Source organism: Chiloscyllium plagiosum, unplaced genomic scaffold (genome assembly GCF_037043375.1).
Source record: "Chiloscyllium plagiosum isolate Xiang-an unplaced genomic scaffold, Cpla_swu_hap1 HiC_scaffold_48, whole genome shotgun sequence".
In the NCBI taxonomy this organism is placed as follows: domain Eukaryota; kingdom Metazoa; phylum Chordata; class Chondrichthyes; order Orectolobiformes; family Hemiscylliidae; genus Chiloscyllium; species Chiloscyllium plagiosum.
Genome location: NW_028270186.1, coordinates 39946845 through 39964870, shown reverse-complemented (window position 1 = coordinate 39964870; position 18026 = coordinate 39946845). Strand labels below are relative to the sequence as shown.

The window sequence follows — 18026 nt, the reverse complement described above, 5'->3', positions numbered from 1 at the left end:
CTTTGGACTGTGGGAGGAAACCGGAGCACCCGGAGGAAACCCACGCAGACATGGGGAGAACGTCCAAACTCCACACAGTCAGTCGCCTGAGGCGGGAACTGAACCTGGGTCTCTGGCGCTGGGAGGCAGCAGTGCTAACCACTGTGCCACCGTGTAGCCATTGGAGAAAATTTCAGCTAATCGAGTAGTGGGAGCGGTATAAGCAGTTTGATAACTGAGTAACAGTGGAGTAATGGAGAGGGATGATGGGGAGGGAGAACTGGGCAGTGTCAGTGTATATGTGAAACCTAACACGGTGCTTTCGGACAATGTCACCTCCTGGCAGTATGTAGGTGAGAAAAAGTAGGGTCCAAGGATAGACCCTTAGATTCCCTACAGTGTGGAAACAGTCCCTTCGGCCCAACAAGTCCACACCGACCCTCCGAAGAGGAACCCATCCAGACCCATTCCCCTACGTTTACCACTGATTGATGCACCTAACACTACAGGCACTTTAGCATGGCCATTTCACCTAACTTGCACATCTTTGGACTGTGGGAGAAACCGCAGCACCCGAAGGAAACCCACGCAGACACTGGGAGAATGTGCAAACTCCACACAGACAGTCGCCCGAGTCTGGAATCGAAGCTGGGTCCCTGATGCTGTGAGGCAGCAGTTCTCACCATTGAGCCACCGTGCTGGCCAACCCTTGAGGGACACCACATGCAATGAATTCAGAAAGGAAATCAGAGAGGGTATCACAGCTGCAGAAGTTACCATTGTCGAGGAGGGTCTGCCTACTGAGTCAGTATTGGTGGAAATTAGAAACAGTAAGGCAGCAGTCACCTTATTAGGGGTTTACTACAGGCCCACCCCCCCGCAACAGCAGCAGGGAGATTGAAGAAAGCATAGGTCAGCAGATTTTGGTAAAGAGTGAATGTAATAGGGTTGTTGTAATGGGTGACTTTAACTTTCCCAATATAGATTGGAAACCTCCTTCGAGCAGATGGTTTGGAAGGAGCTATTTTTGTAAGGTGTGTTCAGGAGGGTTTCCTAACTCAGCACATTGAAGCGGGTGACGAGGGGAGAGGCCATTTTGATTTTGGTGCTCGGCACTGAGCTGGGGCAGCTGTCAGATCTTGCGGTGGGAGAGCATTTTGGTGACAGTGACCACAACTGCCTCACATTGTATATGGCCATGGAGAAGGAGAGAAGCAGGCACAATGGGAGGATATTTAATTGGGGAAAAGGAAACTATGGTACTATCAGACGTGAGTTGGGAACCATGGACTGGGAGCAATTATTCCATGGCAAGGCCACTGTAGACGTGTGGAGACGGTTTAAGGAACAGTTGTTGCGAGTGATGCATAAATATGTCCCTCTGAGACAGGCAAGAAGGGGTAAGATAAAGGAACCTTGGATGTCGAGAGCGGAGGAGCTTCTTTTCGAAAGAAAGAAGGCAGCTTACGTAAGGTGGAGGAAGGAAGGGTCTTGCTCAGCTCTAGAGGATTACAGGCAGGCGAGGAAGGAGCTCAATAATGGCCTGAGGAGAGCCAGGAGGGGGCAGGAAAAAGGCTTGACAGGAAGGATTAGGGAGAATCCAAAGACATTTTACACGGATGTGAGGAGTAAGACAATGATCAAAGAAAGAGTAGGGCCGCTCAGGGATAGCATAGGGAACTTGTGTGTAGAGTCTGAGGAGGCAGGGGAACCCCCTAAATGAGTTTTTTGCTTCTGTCGTTACTAAAGAAAAGGACCTTGTAGTGAATGAAACCATTGAGGAGCAGGTAATCATGCTGGAACAGATAGGTATTCAGGAAGTTGATGTGCTGAACATTTTGACAAACATTAAGATTGACAAGTCGCCAGGGCCAAACCAGATTTGTCCTCGGCTGCTTTGGGAAGTGAGAAATGTGATTGCTTCGCTGCTTGCGAAGATCCTTACATCCTCGCTCTCCATTGGAGTCATACCTGAGGACTGGAGGGAGGCAAATATAATTCCTCTCTTCAAGAAAGGAAATAGGGAAATCCCCGGCAATTACAGACCACACACTCTCACGTCTGTCGTCTGTAAGGAGTAAGAAAGGATTCTGAGGGACAGGATTTATGACCATCTGGAAGAGCATGGCTTGATTTAATGCAATCAACACGGCTTTGTGAGGGGCAGGTCATGCCTCACAAACCTTACTGAGTTCTTTGAGGATGTTACTAGGCAAGTTGATGAGGGTCGAGCTGTGGATGTGGTGTATATGGACTTCAGTAAGGCATTTGATAAGATTCCCCATGGTAGGTTCATTCAGAAGGTCAGGAGGAATGGGATACAGGGGAACTTAGCTGTCTGGATACAGAATTGGCTGGCCTACAGAAGACAGCGAGTGGTAGTAGAAGGAAAATATTCTGCCTGGGAGTCAGTGGTGAGTGGTGTTCCACAGGGCTCTGTCCTTGGGCCTCTACTGTTTGTAATTTTTATTAATGACTTGGATGAGGGGATTGAAGGAGGGGTCAGCAAGTTTGCAGACAACACAAAGGTTGGAGGTGTCGTTGACAGTATAGAGGGTTATTGTATGCTGCAGCGGGACATTGACAGGATGCAGAGATGGGCTGAGAGGTGGCAGATGGAGTTCAACCTGGATAAATGGAGGTGATGCATTTTGGAATGTCAAATTTGAAAACTGAGTACAGGATTAAAGACAGGACTCTTGGCAGTGTGGAGGAACAGAGGGATCTTGGTGTGCAGGTACATAGATCCCTTAAAATGGCTACCCAAGTGGACAGGGTTGTTAAGAAAGCATATGGTGTTTTGGCTTTCATTAACAGGAGGATTGTGTTTAAGAGCCGTGAGATCTTGTTGCAGCTCTATAAAACTTTGGTTAGAACGCACTTGGAATACTGTGTCCAGTTCTGGTCGCCCTATTATAGGAAAGATGTGGATGCTTTGGAGAGGGTTCAGAGGAGGTTTACCAGGATGCTGCCTGGAATGGAGGGCTTATCTAACAAAGAGAGGTTGACTGAGCTCGGACTTTTTTCAGTGGAAAGAAGGAGGAAGACAGGGGACCTAATTGAGGTGTACAAGATAATGAGAGGCATAGATATAGTTGATAGCCAGAGACTGTTTTTTCCCAAGGCAGAAATTGTTAACACCATGGGTCATAGTTTTAAGCTGTTTGGCGGAAAGTATAGAGGGGATGTCAGAGGCGGGTTCTTTAAGCAGAGAGTTGTGAGAGCATGGAATGCGTTGCAAGCAGCAGTTGTGGAAGCAAGGTCATTGGGGATATTTAAGAGACTGCTGGACATGCATATGGTCACAGAAATTTGAGTGTTCATACTTTAGGTTTCCCTTACATGAGGATCAATGTTTGGCACAACATCGTGGGCTGAAGGGCCTGTTCTGTGCTGTACTGTTCTATGTTCTGTGAAGTGTATCTGGACCTTTCGACCATCTGCACCCTGCACTGACAGATAGTGCTCCTTCAATACCTTAGAAACCATCCCCTCAGTATGTTTATCCCCAAAGCACCTCGACAGAACATTCATGCCCTCAACAGCTCAGAAAGCAAACCTGTTGCCCCCTTGGACCGTGTTCATTCCCAAACCTGTTCTCACTGTGATGACCCACAGCCACCTCCAAGATTGGAGCCCAGGGCCCAGAACAGTATTTGAGTTTCTGGATTGATCATAGAACATGGAAGCAGGCCATTCGGCCTATCAGGTTCGCACTGACCCTTGGCAGAGCATCCCACCCACCTTCTCTGTCCCTGGATCCCTTCATTCCCTCTGGCGAACCCACCCAGCCTGCACATCTTTGGACAGTGGGTGGGAACTGGAGCACCCGGAGGCTGACACGGGGAGAATGTGCCAACTCCACACAGACAGTCACCCAAGGCTGGAATCGAACCCGGGTGGGGTGAGGCAACACTGAGCCCCCGTGACCATCCCACCATCTCCTCCCCGTTGATGACCGTTTGATGTCTGTACCCGGGGAGTATCGAACTTGTCTAGCGTTTATTTAAGAAAGATTAGGGACAAGGGCAATGCCTCCACAAGCTCAAGATGCTTGGTCCCCCTCGAAAAAATATTTATATCAATTTCAAAAAGAGACTTTATTCACAAAAAAACTTTACGTACAAACATAGTCACTAAAGTTCTGTTCTGTACAGTCTTTAAAACAAGTCTTTGCCATGACATATATACTCCCCTTGGCTGATAAACTGAAATGTTAGGTCTGAGCTGTTTCTTCTGAATTAACATCACAAAGTTACATTGAGAAGGATCTTTGTGAAGTGTCTGTGTTCTGTATCTGTTCTCCCATGTACCCCGCCCTCCGAATACAATACCTTACAAAGCCTTAAACCTGTTTGTCAACTTTCTACAGGAGCAGCCTTAGGACATTGAACACAGACTGAATTACTCAGTGACGCTTGGATCAGGTCAAATTCTCAAGCAAACAGATGGTGGGGAAATTCAGCAGAATTCAGCAGGTAGCAACGGTGAAGAGAGAGAGGAACAATTCGCATTTCAAGTGACCCTTCCTCAAACGGTCTGTTCTGATGGAACCTTCCCGCAGAAATCACTGGATTGAAAGGTGAACTCTGTCTCTGTCTCTTTCTCCCTCTCCCTTCAGAGATGCTGCCGGACATGTTAGGTTTCTTCAGCAATCTCGGGATTGATGGTTCAGGTCTCCAGCGCGTCCATACAGATTGATTTTAGGGTTGAATTCTCAAGCTTGGTCGATTAAAGGGATTGAATCCCTCTGCTACAAAGGAGGATCACGTCCCACAGCTAACAGGTTCGTGATGCCAACATTGTTGGCTCAATCTCTATCATGTCTGAAATTACCATGAAGGCCCCAGCTTCTCAACATCGCCCCTCACCTGAGGTGACCCACCAGGCCTCTCTCTCTGACAAGACAGCAGCTCTCGGGTCCTCCTGGTCTATAATATCTTCCCAACTTTAAAAGGGCACTACAGTAAGAGAGCTCTTTACGTGGTCCAGGTCAAAATCCTGGAGCTCCCTCCCTAACATCACTGGGGGACACCCAAGGACTGCAGCAGGAGAGTACAGCTCACCCCCCACCTTCCAGGCAACTATTAGAGGGTGTGGGAATCACATACAAGCCACATGTGAAAATAAGTTTTATAACAGGGTTACGGTGGATGGTCACTAACTCTGTTTCTTTCCCTGTGTTGAAATCAGCATAATGAAGAAGCCAAGGGTGGGTTGAAATTGACAATGATAGCTTTCGTAGGTTGGTGTTTATTAGAGTTTGTATCGACAGTATGAATGTTTGAGCACTTATTCAAGGGCATGCAGGTTGCTGCCAGAGGAAGTGATGGGGGCTGGTACAATTGTGATATTTAAAAGGCATCAGGATGAGTATGTGAATAGGAAGGGTTTAGAGGGGTATCAGCCAAGTGCTAGCTAATGAATGAATTGAGATGAGAATATCAGGTGGGTATGGACGAGTTGGACAGGAGGGACTGGTTCCAAGCTGTGCACCTCTGTGACTCTGTGCCTCTGAATAGTCTATTACAGAGAGTTTCAGACATGGTTTGGTTTGTGTGTCTCTCTCAGGCTTCCTCAGAATCTGCAGACCCAATGTCTCCAAATTTCCACAAGACTCTATGAAATAGAAGAAAAGAGGGTCAGTACTGAGGGAATGCTGCACTGTCAGAGGGTCAGTCCTGAGGGAGTGCTGCACTGTCAGAGGATCAGAACTGAGGGAGTGCTGCACTGTCAGAGTGTCAGTCCTGAGGGAGTGCTGCACTGTCAGACGGTCAGTACTGAGGGAGTGCAGCACTGTCAGAGGGTCAGTACTGGGGGAGTGCAGCTCTGACAGAGGGTCAGTACTGAGGGAGTGCTGCACTGTCAGAGGGTCAGTACTGAGGGAGTGCTGCACTGTGAGAGGGTCAGTATTGAGGGAGTGCTGCACTGTCAGAGGGTCAGTACTGAGGGAGCGGTGCACAGTCAGAGGGTCAGTAATGAGGGAGTGCTGCACTGTCGGAAGATCAGTACTGAGGGTGTGTTGCACTGTCAGATGGTCAGTACTGAGGAAGTGCTGCACTGTCAGAGGATCAGTACTAAGGGAGTGCTGCACTGTCAGAGGGTCAGTACTGAGGGAGTGCTGCACTGTCAGAGGGTCAGTACTGAGGGAGTGCTGCACTGTCAGAGGATCAGTACTGAGGGAGTGCTGCACTGTCAGAGGATCAGTACTGAGGGAGTGCTGCACTGTCAGAGGGTCAGTACTGAGGGAGTGCTGCACTGTCAGAGGATCAGTACTGAGGGAGTGCAGCATTGTCAGAGGGTCAGTACTGAGGGAGTGCTGCACTGTCAGAGGGTCAGTACTGAGGGAGTGTTGCACTGTCAGAGGGTCAGTACTGAGGGAGTGCTGCACTGTCAGAGGGTCAGTGCTGAGGGAGTACTGCACTGTCAGAGGCTCAGTACTGAGGTAGTGCTGCACTGTCAGAGGGTCAGTACTGAGGGAGTGTTGCACTGTCGGAGGGTCATTACTGAGAGAGTGCAGCACTGTCAGCGTGTCTGTAGTGAGGGAGTGCTGCACTCTCAAAGAGTTAGTACTGAGGGAGCGCTGCACTGTAAGAATTTCAGAACTAAAGGTGCGCTGCTCAGTCAAAGAGCAGCACTGCCAGAGGGTCAGTACTGAGGGTGTACCGCACTGTCACACGGTCGGTATGGGGGCACTGCCACAGTGTCAGATGGTCAGTACTGAGGAGGTTCTGCACTGTGTGAGCGTCAGTACTGAGTGAGTGCCGCACTGTCAGAGGGTCAGTATGGAGGGAGTGCAGCATTGTCAGAGGGTCAGTGTGGAGGGAGTGCAGCATTGTCAGAGGGTCAGTGTGGAGGGTGTAAGGCATTGTCAGAGGATCAGTGTGGAGGGAGTGCAACATTGTCAGAGGGTCAGTGTGGAGGGAGTGCAGCATTGTCAGAGGGTCTGTATGGAGGGAGTGCAGCATTGTCAGAGGATCAAAGTGAAGGGAGTGCAGCATTGTCAGAGGGTCAGTGTGGAGGGAGTGCAGCATTGTCAGAGGGTCAGTGTGGAGGGAGTGCAGGATTGTCAGAGGGTCAGTATGGAGGGAGTGCAGCATTGTCAGAGGGTCAGTGTGGAGGTAGTGCAGCATTGTCAGAGGGTCAGTATGGAGGGAGTGCAGCATTGTAAGGGGGTCAGTGTGGAGGGAGTGCTGCATTGTCAGAACGTCAGGATGGAGGGATTGCTGTGCAGGGAGACGGTCAGTAATGATGAAGTGCGCACTCTCTGAGGGTCAGTACTAATGGATGGCCATGCTGTCAGAGTGTCGCACTTTGAGACGGTTACAACTGAGGGAGCGCTGCACTGAAAAAAGGGTTAGAACTGAGGGAGCAACGCACTCTGAGGGGATGAGTACTGAGGGATCACCACCCTGTGAGGGGTCAGTACTGAGGGAGTGCCATGCTATCTGTCGGACAGTCAGTACTGAGTGATTGCTGCATTGCCAGGGGGTCAGTACTGAGAGATTGATGTACACTCAAAGGGTCATTACTGAGGGAGAGCTACACGGTCAGTGTGTTAGTTCTGAGGGAGTGTTGTTTCAGAGGGTCAGTACTGAGGGAGTGCTGCACTGCCAAAGGGTCAGTACTGAGGGAGTGCTGCACTGCCAAAGGGTCAGTACTGAGGAATTGCTGGACTATCAGAAGTGCAGGAATGAGGCAGTGCCGCACTGTCAGATTGTCAGTACTGAGGGAGTTCTGCTCTGTCGGAGGGTCGGTACTGAGAAAATGCCACGTTATCGGAGGGTCAGTACCGAGGGAGTGCTGCACTGTAAGAGCATCTGTATTGAGGGAGTGCCACATTGTCGGAGGGTCAGTACTGAGGGGATGCCACACTGTATGAGTGTCAGTACTGAGGGAATGCTGCACAGTGGAAATGTCAGAACAAAGAGAGTGCTGCAGAGTCAGAGGGTCAGTACTGAGGGAAAGCTGTTGTGTCAGAGCGTCATTTCTGAGGGTGTGCTGCAGGGTCAAAGGAGCAGTGCTGAGGGAGAGCTGCATTGTCAGAGGGTCAGTACTGAGGGAGCGCTGCACTGTCAGAGGATATAGAACATAGAACATAGAACAATACAGCACAGAACAGGCCCTTTGGCCCACGATGTTGTGCCGAACATTTGTCCTAGCTTAAGCACCCATCCATGTACCTATCCAATTGCCACTTAAAGGTCACCAAAGATTCTGACTCTACAACTCCCACAGGCAGCGCATTCCATGCCCCCCCCCCCCCACCCCCCACTCTCTGGGTAAAGAACCGACCCCTGACATCTCCCCTATACCTTCCACCCTTCACCTCAAATTTATGTCCCCTTGTAACACTCTGTTGTACCCGGGGAAAAAGTTTCTGACTGTCTACTCTATCTATTCCCCTGATCATATTATAAACCTCTATCAAGTCACCCCTCATCCTTCTCCGTTCCAACTAGAAAAGGCCTAGCACTCTCAACCTATCCTTGTACGACCTATTCTCCATTCCAGGCAACATCCTGGTAAATCTTCTCTGCACCCTCTCCAAAGCTTCCACATATTTCCTAAAGTGAGGCGACCAGAACTGCACACAGTACTCCAAATGTGGCCTAACCAAAGTCCTGTACAGCTGTAACATCACTTCACGACTCTTGAATTAATCCCTCTGCTAATGAACGCTAATACACCATAGGCCTTCTTACAAGCTCTATCCTCCTGAGTGGCAACTTTCAAAGATCTATGAACATAGACCCCAAGATCCCTCTGCTCCTTACTAAGAACCTTACTAAGAACCTTACCGTTAACCCTGTATTCCGCATTCTTATTTGTCTTTCCAAAATGGACAACCTCACACTTGGCAGGGTAGAACTCCATCTGCCACTCCTCAGCCCAACTCTGCATCATATCCAAGTCCCTTTGCAGCCGACAGGGCTGAGGCTCATTCCTCAGCTTCCGTCTGCTCATCCCAAATGAATCCCACTGCCCCACACTCAGCACAGTCGTGTGTTCCTTATTTCTGAGCTTCCCAATGCTAATCCACATCCAGACTGACATGCCACACTCCTCCAAATCGTATCGCAGGCTATTTGCCTGGGAGCGAGGAGTGTTAAGAGAGGAAATAAAAATCTGAAAGGACTTTACAGTGACATTAAGGGTGAATTGATAATGAGAGAAAGAGGAGGTTGTGGAACACAGTGAGAAGTTGTGCATGGACCCAGAGGCTACAGTGAATGGATGCATTTTGTCAATGCTCATTGGGACAGGGACGGTATGAAATCGTGGAGATGCTCTGTGATACAATTAAATGTATTAGCATATATAGAGAGAGAGATGGTTCTGAGTGGTCTGGCCTGCTTACAACCCAATAAATCTCCAAAGACGGTGGAAATGTATCTCGGTTTACCGAATGAGGGGATGGAGGAAGTAGCAGGGACACTTGCAAACATTTTCAAATCCCATCTGGCCACAGGAGAGGTGCCGTCGGACTGACCATGTGGTACTGTTATTCAAGTAGGAACATGGGATATACCAGGCAGCTACAGGCCAGTCAGGCTAATATCGTGGGTGGGACGTCTGTTGGAAGCAATTTTGGGAGATAGAATTAATCAGCATTTACAGAGACTGGAGTTCATGATGAACAGTCAGAATGGTTGTGTTAAGGGGAGGGCAGGTCTGACCAATGGGATTGCACTTTTTAAGGAGGTGACCAGGTGTGTAAATAAGGGCAATACTTTCCTGTCGTCTGCTTGGAGGTCAGTCAGGCTTTTATCAGGATCCATATGGGAAACTGATAGTGAACATAAAAACTCAAGATCCAAGGAATTTGGTGCAGAATGCTGAGTGGCAGGAAGCAGACAGTGATGGCCCAGTTAGAAATCTCTGTCTGTTCATGTCTCACTGTTGGGGTCTTGCTGATGTGGTTGTTAGAAAAGATTTAGGTTTGAATGGTGGAGGGTTAATCATTGGGTTCATGAATGATATGGGGATTGGTTGGGTGATAAATACTGAGGAGGATAGCCTTAGGTTACAGAAGGATGGAGATGGCCTTGTCAGATGGACCGATCAGTGACAACGGGTGAGGTCCCTGAAGGCTGGAGGGTGATTAATGATGGGCCATTATTGAAGTAAGGCTGCAAGGAACAGCCATTGAACTATGGAGCTGTGAGCCTGATGGCAGTGGTGGGTAAGCTGTTGGAGGGCATTCTGAGAGACAACTTACATGCATTTGGAAAAGCAAGAATTGATTAGGGATGGTCAGCTTGGCTTTGTTTGTGGAAATGATGTACCCAACTTGATAGAGCTTTTGAAGGGTAGACCATGGAGACAGATGAGAAGGTTTCACATGGGAGACTGCTTAGTATAAGGTTAGATGAGATGGCATCCAAGGAGAGAGGACAGCACGGTGCCTCAGTGGTTTGATTCTAACTCCCGGTGACTGTCTATGTGGAGTTTAAACATTCTCTCTGTATCTGTGCGGGTTCCCTCAGGGTGATCCAGTTCCCTCCCACCGCCCAAAGATGCCATGGGAAATGCAGTATTACAGGGATAGAGTAGAGGATGTGAGTCTGGGTGCGATGCTGTTCAGACAGTCAGTGTGGAGCCAATGGACGGAATGGCTTGCTTCTACACTGTAGGAATTCTAAAATTAATCCAGAGAGACAAGTAATGTTCTGGGGACCTGGGCTCCAATCTTGGACAGGGGTGGATGTGGGTCCTTACAGTCTGAAGGGGTTTGAACACAGTCTGAGGGGGGAGCTGGGCTGAGCCCTGAAGTGTTGAGGATGTGAATGTTTTGTGGAACTACTGTCTGAGGGGCTTTGGGGGTTAAACACATCAAAGTGATGCTTTCTTCGGTATTGACGGAGCACTTTCTGAGGTATTGAGGGAGAACTATCTGAGGTACTGAGGGTGCACTTCCTGAGGTACTGAGGGAGCACTATCTGAGGTACTGAGTGAGAACTATCTCAGGTATTGAGGGAGAACTATCTGAGGTACTGAGGGAGCACTATCTGAGGTACTGAGGGAGCACTATCTCCTGGTACAGAGTGCAGAGGATAGAAAGGAATAGATGCAATTCCCTGATCATTTCCTCAGGGTCCCCGAGGCACTCTGGTGTCGTAGTTTGAAATGGAAGCCACTCCCCATTTCAGAAGATTCAGATCATTTTACACAATCAGTGAAAAATAACAGCAGCATGTGTCTGAAACATGGTTTGGGGGAAAACTTTCATCAATCTATTGTTACTTGTTGCTTGGAGACATTTTAGAAAAGCAGCACCCAAACAGACTAATGCTGTCGATGCAAGAGGTGGTGCACAGGAAGATCCAACAAGTCTCTGCAGCTGCTGCCTGTCTCCCTGGAGCAGTCATCATGTGAGATCATGGCTCAGTCCTCGGAGAAATCATTTCTCCATCAAAACCTCAACCATTCCTTTACTGCTGTGTGTATGTGTGTGTGTGTGTGTGTGTGAGAGAGAGAGAGACAGAGAGAGAGAGAGACAGAGAGAGAGAGAGACTGCCCGTGTTTGTGTGTGTGAAAGAGTAGATGCATGTGTATCTCTGTGTGTCTGTATATTTGTGCGTGAGAGAGAAAGTGCATGTTCATGTGAGTGAGTGGCTGTGTGTGTGTTTGAGGGTGTGTGTGTCTCTGTGTGCATGTGTGTGAGTGAGGGTGTGTGAGAGAGAGTGTGTCTGTGTGTATGTGTGTGTGTGAGTGTGCCTGTGTGTGAGAGAGTGTGTCTGTGTGTGAGAGAATGTGTCTGTGTGTCTAGTTGTGTGTGTGTCTGTGTGTCTATGGGTGTGTATGACAGTGTGTCTTGTGTGAGAGAGAGTGTGTATGTGTGTGTGAGAGAGTGTGTGTGTGTGCATGTGTGTGAGAGTGAGTGTGTCTGTGTGTGAGAGAGAGTCTGTGTGTCCATGTGTGTGTGTGAGAGAGAGTGTGTGTGTGTCAATGTGTGTGTGTGAGAGAGAGAGTGTGTCTATGTATATTTCAGGGAGTGTGTGTCTGCGTGTGTGTGAGAGAGAATGTAACTGTGTGTTTTTGTGTGTGTGAGGGAGAGTGTCTGTGTGCGTGAGAGAGTGTGTCAGTGTGTGTGTGTGAGAGAGAGTGTGTCTATGTGTGTTTAAGGGAGCGTGTGTCTGCGTGTGTATGTGTGTGAGAGAGAGAGTAACTGTGTGTTTATGTGTGTGTGAGAGAGTGTGTCTGTGTGTGTTTGAGGGAGCGTGTGTCTGTGTGTATGTGTGTGAGAGACAGTGTGCGTGTGTGAGAGAGAGTGTGTCTGTGTGCGTGAGAGTGAGTGGGTGTGTGAGAGAATGAGATTGTGTGTGTGAGAGTGTGTGTGTAAATGAGAGAGCGTGTGTGTATGTGTGTGTGAGAGAGAGTGTGTCTGTGTGAGAGAGAGTGTGTGTCTGTGTGTGCGTGAGAGAGAGTGTCTGTGTGTGTGAGTGAGAGTGTGTCTGTGAGAGAGAGTGTGTCTGCGTGTATGTGTGAGAGAGCGTGTCCAGGTGTGTATTTGAGGGAGCGTATATGTGTGTGAGAGAGAAAGTGTGTGCTTGTGTGTGTATGTGTGAGAGAGAAAGTTGTGCCTGTGTGTATGTGTTTGTGAGAGTGTGTCTGTGTTTGTATTTGAGGGAGTGTGTGTCTGTGTGTGTGTGTGTGAGTGTGTGTATGTATGTGTGTGTATGTAAACTAGCCAATCTTATTGGGTGCCCATAAATATAAAATCCAGCAGCTGTTTCAGGTGAATTGGTCCTTGTGTCTCCAAAGACACAAAAGCTGCAAGAGTGACTTAACTGGGGGAAAGGGAGTGCTGTTCAGTCCAGTGGGGATTCATCCAGTAAACCTTCCCCACACACTAATATCCCTCTGGCAATGCAGTGACTAATCCTGCACACAGTGCCCAAGGTACAAACCAATGTAATGTCACCGTAGTCTTACCAGAGCATGGGGCAGCTCCGCATTACAGAACGGTGTCTGGTGGGGATTTAAACAGAGGGTCACCATGGCCCGGCTGAGGGGAGAGGTTGGGAAGAAAAGTCCTTCAGAGTAACTCTAGCTAGTGTGGTAAGCTAACTGCCCAGCCAACTGAGCTAACTGACTTCACTCCAGGGGCATGCCCTGTATAACCCAATCATAGCCAGCCTGCACCTTATTAGGAGCTAGGAGCAAGGCCATTCGGCCCCACTCTAACCCAGAAGGGAGAGCACGGGAAGCTGATGAAGGAAACAAGCCCCTCCCATGTTGCATTCTGAAATGGAGCTGGAGGACAGGGCACATCTGGCCTGCTGTTTGCTTCCCCGTGACTGCCCTGCTCCACCTTACAGTGAGAGACTGAGGGGAACCTCAAGGAGATTTCACTTCTCACTGAGAGGCTGCAACTCCAATCCAAATCAGGCTGGTTCCCTCCGAGACTCACAGAAGAGGGCAGCACTCTACAGATCAGGCCCTTGTGTCGTCCTAACCTCCAGTGTGGGGGCCAAGAGCTGGGAGGTAGTGTTAACAACATAAGACCATCCGAAATAGGAACAGGAGGAGACCATTCAGCCCCTCGAGCCTGCTCTGGTATTCAATAGGATCGTGGATGATTCAACATTCGATTTGGGAGCTGAAACTAGGACAATACGGAGACAGAGAATCAAATTATTCTGCCATGAGGAATCATCAGACTAAAGCACACACGCACACACAACACACACACACACGCACACGCACACACAACACGCACACACACACACACACACACGAATTGTGGGATTCAAGCCGTCTGTGGGAACGGGGAGAGACAAAAGAGACAAAGGAGCAAAATGCTAGAGAGGGATCTGATCCCACAGATTTCACTGCTTCCCTCTCTCTCTGCGGCTCTCATGTCTATTTTTGTGTTCCCAGTTCTCTCTCCCACATCTTTCCTTCAATCCCTATCTCTCAACATCCTTCACATCTCTGTCCTGTTTACATTTCCCAGTAGATTCCCTTCCTCCTTTGTCACCTCACCAGATTTTTAAGGAATGCTTAATCATTCAGTCTTTCACAAAACTAACACCTTGCTCTTCTCTCTCTGCATCTGTCCCTCTGCTCGGTGGGATCTTGCTATTCCTGTCTGTACATCCTTCTAGCCACATCACAGCAGCCTCCACCACCACCCAATTCTCTCAGCTCCATCTCTCTGCTGTTGCAACTCATCTCTCTCTCTCTCTGTCCTATATCTCTCCCTGGGATTTCTGTCTTGCTGTCTGCCTGAACTTCTCTCCCTGTCTTTCTCTCCCCATTTTCACCTTGCATCTGTCTGACATTGTATTTCTCTTCCTGGAGTTTCACTGTCTCTCTCTCTCTGTCTGTCTCTCTCCTGCTCTCTCTCAGTTCTTCTCACTTTCTCTCCCCCCCCCCACCTCTGCCTGCCTGTCTTTCTCTTGTTCTCTCCCTCCCTCTCACTGTCTGTCCGTCCATCTTTCTTTCTTTTCTGTAGTTTCTCTCCCTCTTTCTCCCTGGACCCCTCTGCTCTGTCCCAGTGACTGGGGAAGGGGCATTGGGAAGAGTTTGCCTCAGTGCCTGGTCTCTCTCAGGTTTTACCCCGACTGTAGGGGAGGAACATGAAGTACTTTTCTGAGTGAGTCTGAAATAGAGAAAAAAAGAGAGAAAGGGACAGTGACAAAAAGAGAAAGAGACATAGAGAGAGTTGAGATGGAGAAAGTGGAGAGAGAGAAATGGGCAGTAAGAGTCAGGGAGGCGGAGTGAGAAAAGGACAGAGTGAGAGAGACAGGGAGAGAGAGAGTGAGAAGGACATATATGGAGGGAGAAGGACAGTGTGTGTACTTTGCGATGGTTGTAGAGTGGGATCTTGTTGTGCATTACAGCAGTCAGTCAAAAGGTGAGTTAGAGTCTGCACTATGTCCTCCAGCCCAGGGGCTGTGAGTCTGCATGGGAAGGGGGAGAGTGGGAGACACGGAGGGATGGGACAGCGAGAGACAGGGGGAGGGTTTGATGGGGCTTTGGGGCTGGTGGAGAAAGGAGGGGCTGTTGCCCGAGAGAGATGAAGGGAGGGATAGCATGTGATGCAAAGTCTGAGACAGGGTGGAGAAGAGGTCTCCACACGAAGGATAGTCAATGAGGCCATTCAGGGGCCAATCCTGAGGATCCTGAACCGGATCAGGATCATTTAATGGGGCAGGGGGATGATGGGCAGAAAGGACTCCATCTGTGATGCAAACCTTCTGTAATTCTCGGGCTGGGATCTTGCTGTACATTAAAATAAGTCACAGACCAGTCAGTCAACCCAGACTCATTTACCGGTGTGAGAAAGTGAGGACTGCAGATGCTGGAGAGTCAGAGTTACAAAGTGTGGAGCTGGAGAAGCCCAGCAGGTCAGCCAGGAGAGTCGATGGTTCAGGCCTGACCTGCTGGGCTTTTCCAGCTCCACACTTTTCCACTCAACTCCCTCTGCCCCAGGGAGTGGGTCTCACAGCAATGTTGGGGGCAGCAAAATATTTGAGGGGGGCACAGTTGGTGAGGTAGGTATTTTGGAGGGAAGGTATTTGGGGAAGGGAATAAATTTGGGAGGAGAGTGAAAATGATGGGCAATTGTTTTTAGGGGATTCAAAATTAGGTGAGCACTTTCAGGTCTGAAATAAAGAAAAACAGAAAGGGAGGTTGAGAAAAAGAGAGAGAGGTCGAGAGAGTGGGGATGGAGAAGGGGATGAGAGAAAGATGGGGCAGAGACAGACAGTGAGAGGGAGGGTGTGAGAGAAAGGCAGATTGAGAGAAAGAGACAGACAGGGAGAGAGAAGGATAAAGAGAGAAGGGGAAGTCAGACTGAGAGAAACAGGCGTTGAAGCATGGACAGACTGAAGGGGGGACACTCAGTATTCCAGTTGGTTCCAGCTCCCTCTCTCTCAATGGGTTTTCACACTTCCTCTCTCCCATGCTCCTGAGGTTTCCTTCAGCTTGTCTCTCTCCCTCTCTCGCTCCCTCTCTCTGGATGGTGAGCTGGTCTCTGTCCCTTGCCATGTTGGTCACCTCAGAAAGCCTCCAGAAAATTCAAGAGATCAGTCTGCAGGTGATCCCTGGTTTTGTTCATTTCTGGATGGTTAACCAGAACTTTCTATACTTCTGGCCAATTCGGAGAATCAGTTAATAGTTTGAAGTGTTGCTGATCATTTGGATGTTAGTTTCTTTGTGTAGCAGGACCTGGTGCCTTCCTGTCTGGGCCCTCCTTTGTTTGGTGGAGACGTTGTTAGGGATATGCCTGCCCAGGGGACCTGCTGCCTTTGACATTATGCTGATGGGATAACCATCTGGCTGCTGTCTGGCTTTTGTGGTTTGGGAGTATAACTTGTCCAATATACACAGCATCTCTTGGCTGTCTATCTGTGTTTTAGCAAGGAGGCTGCAACACTTCACCCATTCCCCCTCCCCCACCCAGTCTTTTGACTGGAAAGAAGCTTATACAATGAATTACAAACCTAATTTTAAAAGCTGGTTATGTTTGTTGTCAGAGTAGCCTGCTGTTTGAGCGAAAGCCATTTTGTACATTGGTCAAACCGATTGTCATATGGCTGATAAGTGATATCATAGAATTCCTACAGAGCAGAAACAGGCCCTTCAGCCCATCGAGTCCACAATGACCCTCTGAAGAGAATCCAACTCAGATTCATCCTCTGATGATATCCCTGAAACCCTGCATTTCCCATGGCTATTCCAGCTAACCTGAATATCCCTCGACACTATGGGCAATCTGTCAAAAATGTGCACCATTGAACAGTGGGAGAAAACCCATGCAGATGCAGGGAGAATGTACAAACACCATACAGACAGTCGCTCAGGAGTGGAATCAAACCCACCCTGGCGCTGTGAGGTAACAGTGCTAACCACTGAGCGACTGTGGCACTCCTAACTGTTTCGACAAAATATATTCCGTTTAGAGAATCCATACAGAATTGGGATGCATAGCCAACATCCAGTGAGCAGAATAAATGCAAGGGAATGAGACCTGCTGGCTCAAACTCCAGGAATTCCCTCCCGAAGGGCATTGTGGGTCCACCACCTGCAACAGTTCAAGGAGGCAGCTCACCACCAAAACCAGCTCCCGAGCAGCTACAGACAGGCAATCAATACTGGGCCCAGCCAGGAACACTCAAACGCTGCAAATGAATGAAACTAAGGTGATCGCCCGGGGAGTTCCATCTACCTTCCAGCCCCTGGGGGTGTGTCCAGGTATTATTCACCATGATCGTACCCATCTGTTACAGCTTACAATCCTAACCACCAGTATCCCGAGATATATCATGGTGAGTGCAGTTCGGGACACAGCCGATGTGGTCCTCTCTATCTATCACTCCTCTCTCTATCTCACCCCTCTCTATCTCTCTCTCCCTCAGCGCTTCTCTCTCACACCGCTACTCTCTCTCTCAGCCCTCTCTCACTCTCACCCCTCTCTCTCTCACCCTCTCTCTCTTACCCCTTCTCTCTCACACATACCCCCTCTCTCTCTTACCCCTCTCTCTTCTCACACCTCTCTCTCTTTCTCTCCCTCAGCGCTTCTCTCTCACACCGCTTCTCTCTCTCAGCCCTCTCTCACTCTCACCTGTCTCTCTCTCTCACCCTCTCTCTCTTACCCCTCTCTCTTCTCAAACGTCTCTCTCACTCTCCCTCAGCGCTTCGCTCTCACACCACTTCTCTCTCTCACACACACACCCCTCTCTCTCTCTCACCCCTCTCTCTCTCTCACCTCTCTCTCACCCTCTCTCTCTCTCACCCCATCTCTCTTGCACCCTCTCTCACCCCCTCTCTCTCAGGCCCTAGCTTTCAGCCCCCCTCTCTCTCTCACCCCCCTCTCTCACACCCCTCTCTTTCTCTCACACCCTCTCTCTCACCCCTTTCTCTCTCACCCCTTCTCTCTCTCCTACTTTCTTTCACACCCTCTCTCTCAGGCCATCTCTTTCAGCCCCCCTCTCTCTCACCCCTCTCTCTCACACACCTCCCTCTCTCAACCCCCTTTCTCTCACTCCCCCCTCTCTCTCTCACCCTCTCTCTCACCCCTTTCTCTCTCACCC

The 18026-nt window shown here is 49.2% G+C and overlaps 1 long non-coding RNA gene across 1 annotated transcript in view; it reads left to right on the top strand.

Annotated features, from left to right (window-relative positions):
- Positions 1-4554, top strand: part of LOC148135882 (uncharacterized) — an 88304-nt gene extending 83750 nt beyond the window's left edge. Inside the window, exon 6 of the long non-coding RNA XR_015754887.1 lies at positions 4352-4554. This is a non-coding gene — a long non-coding RNA (uncharacterized LOC148135882). The remainder of the gene's footprint in view (positions 1-4351) is intronic.
- The last annotated feature ends 13472 nt before the right edge of the window (positions 4555-18026 follow it).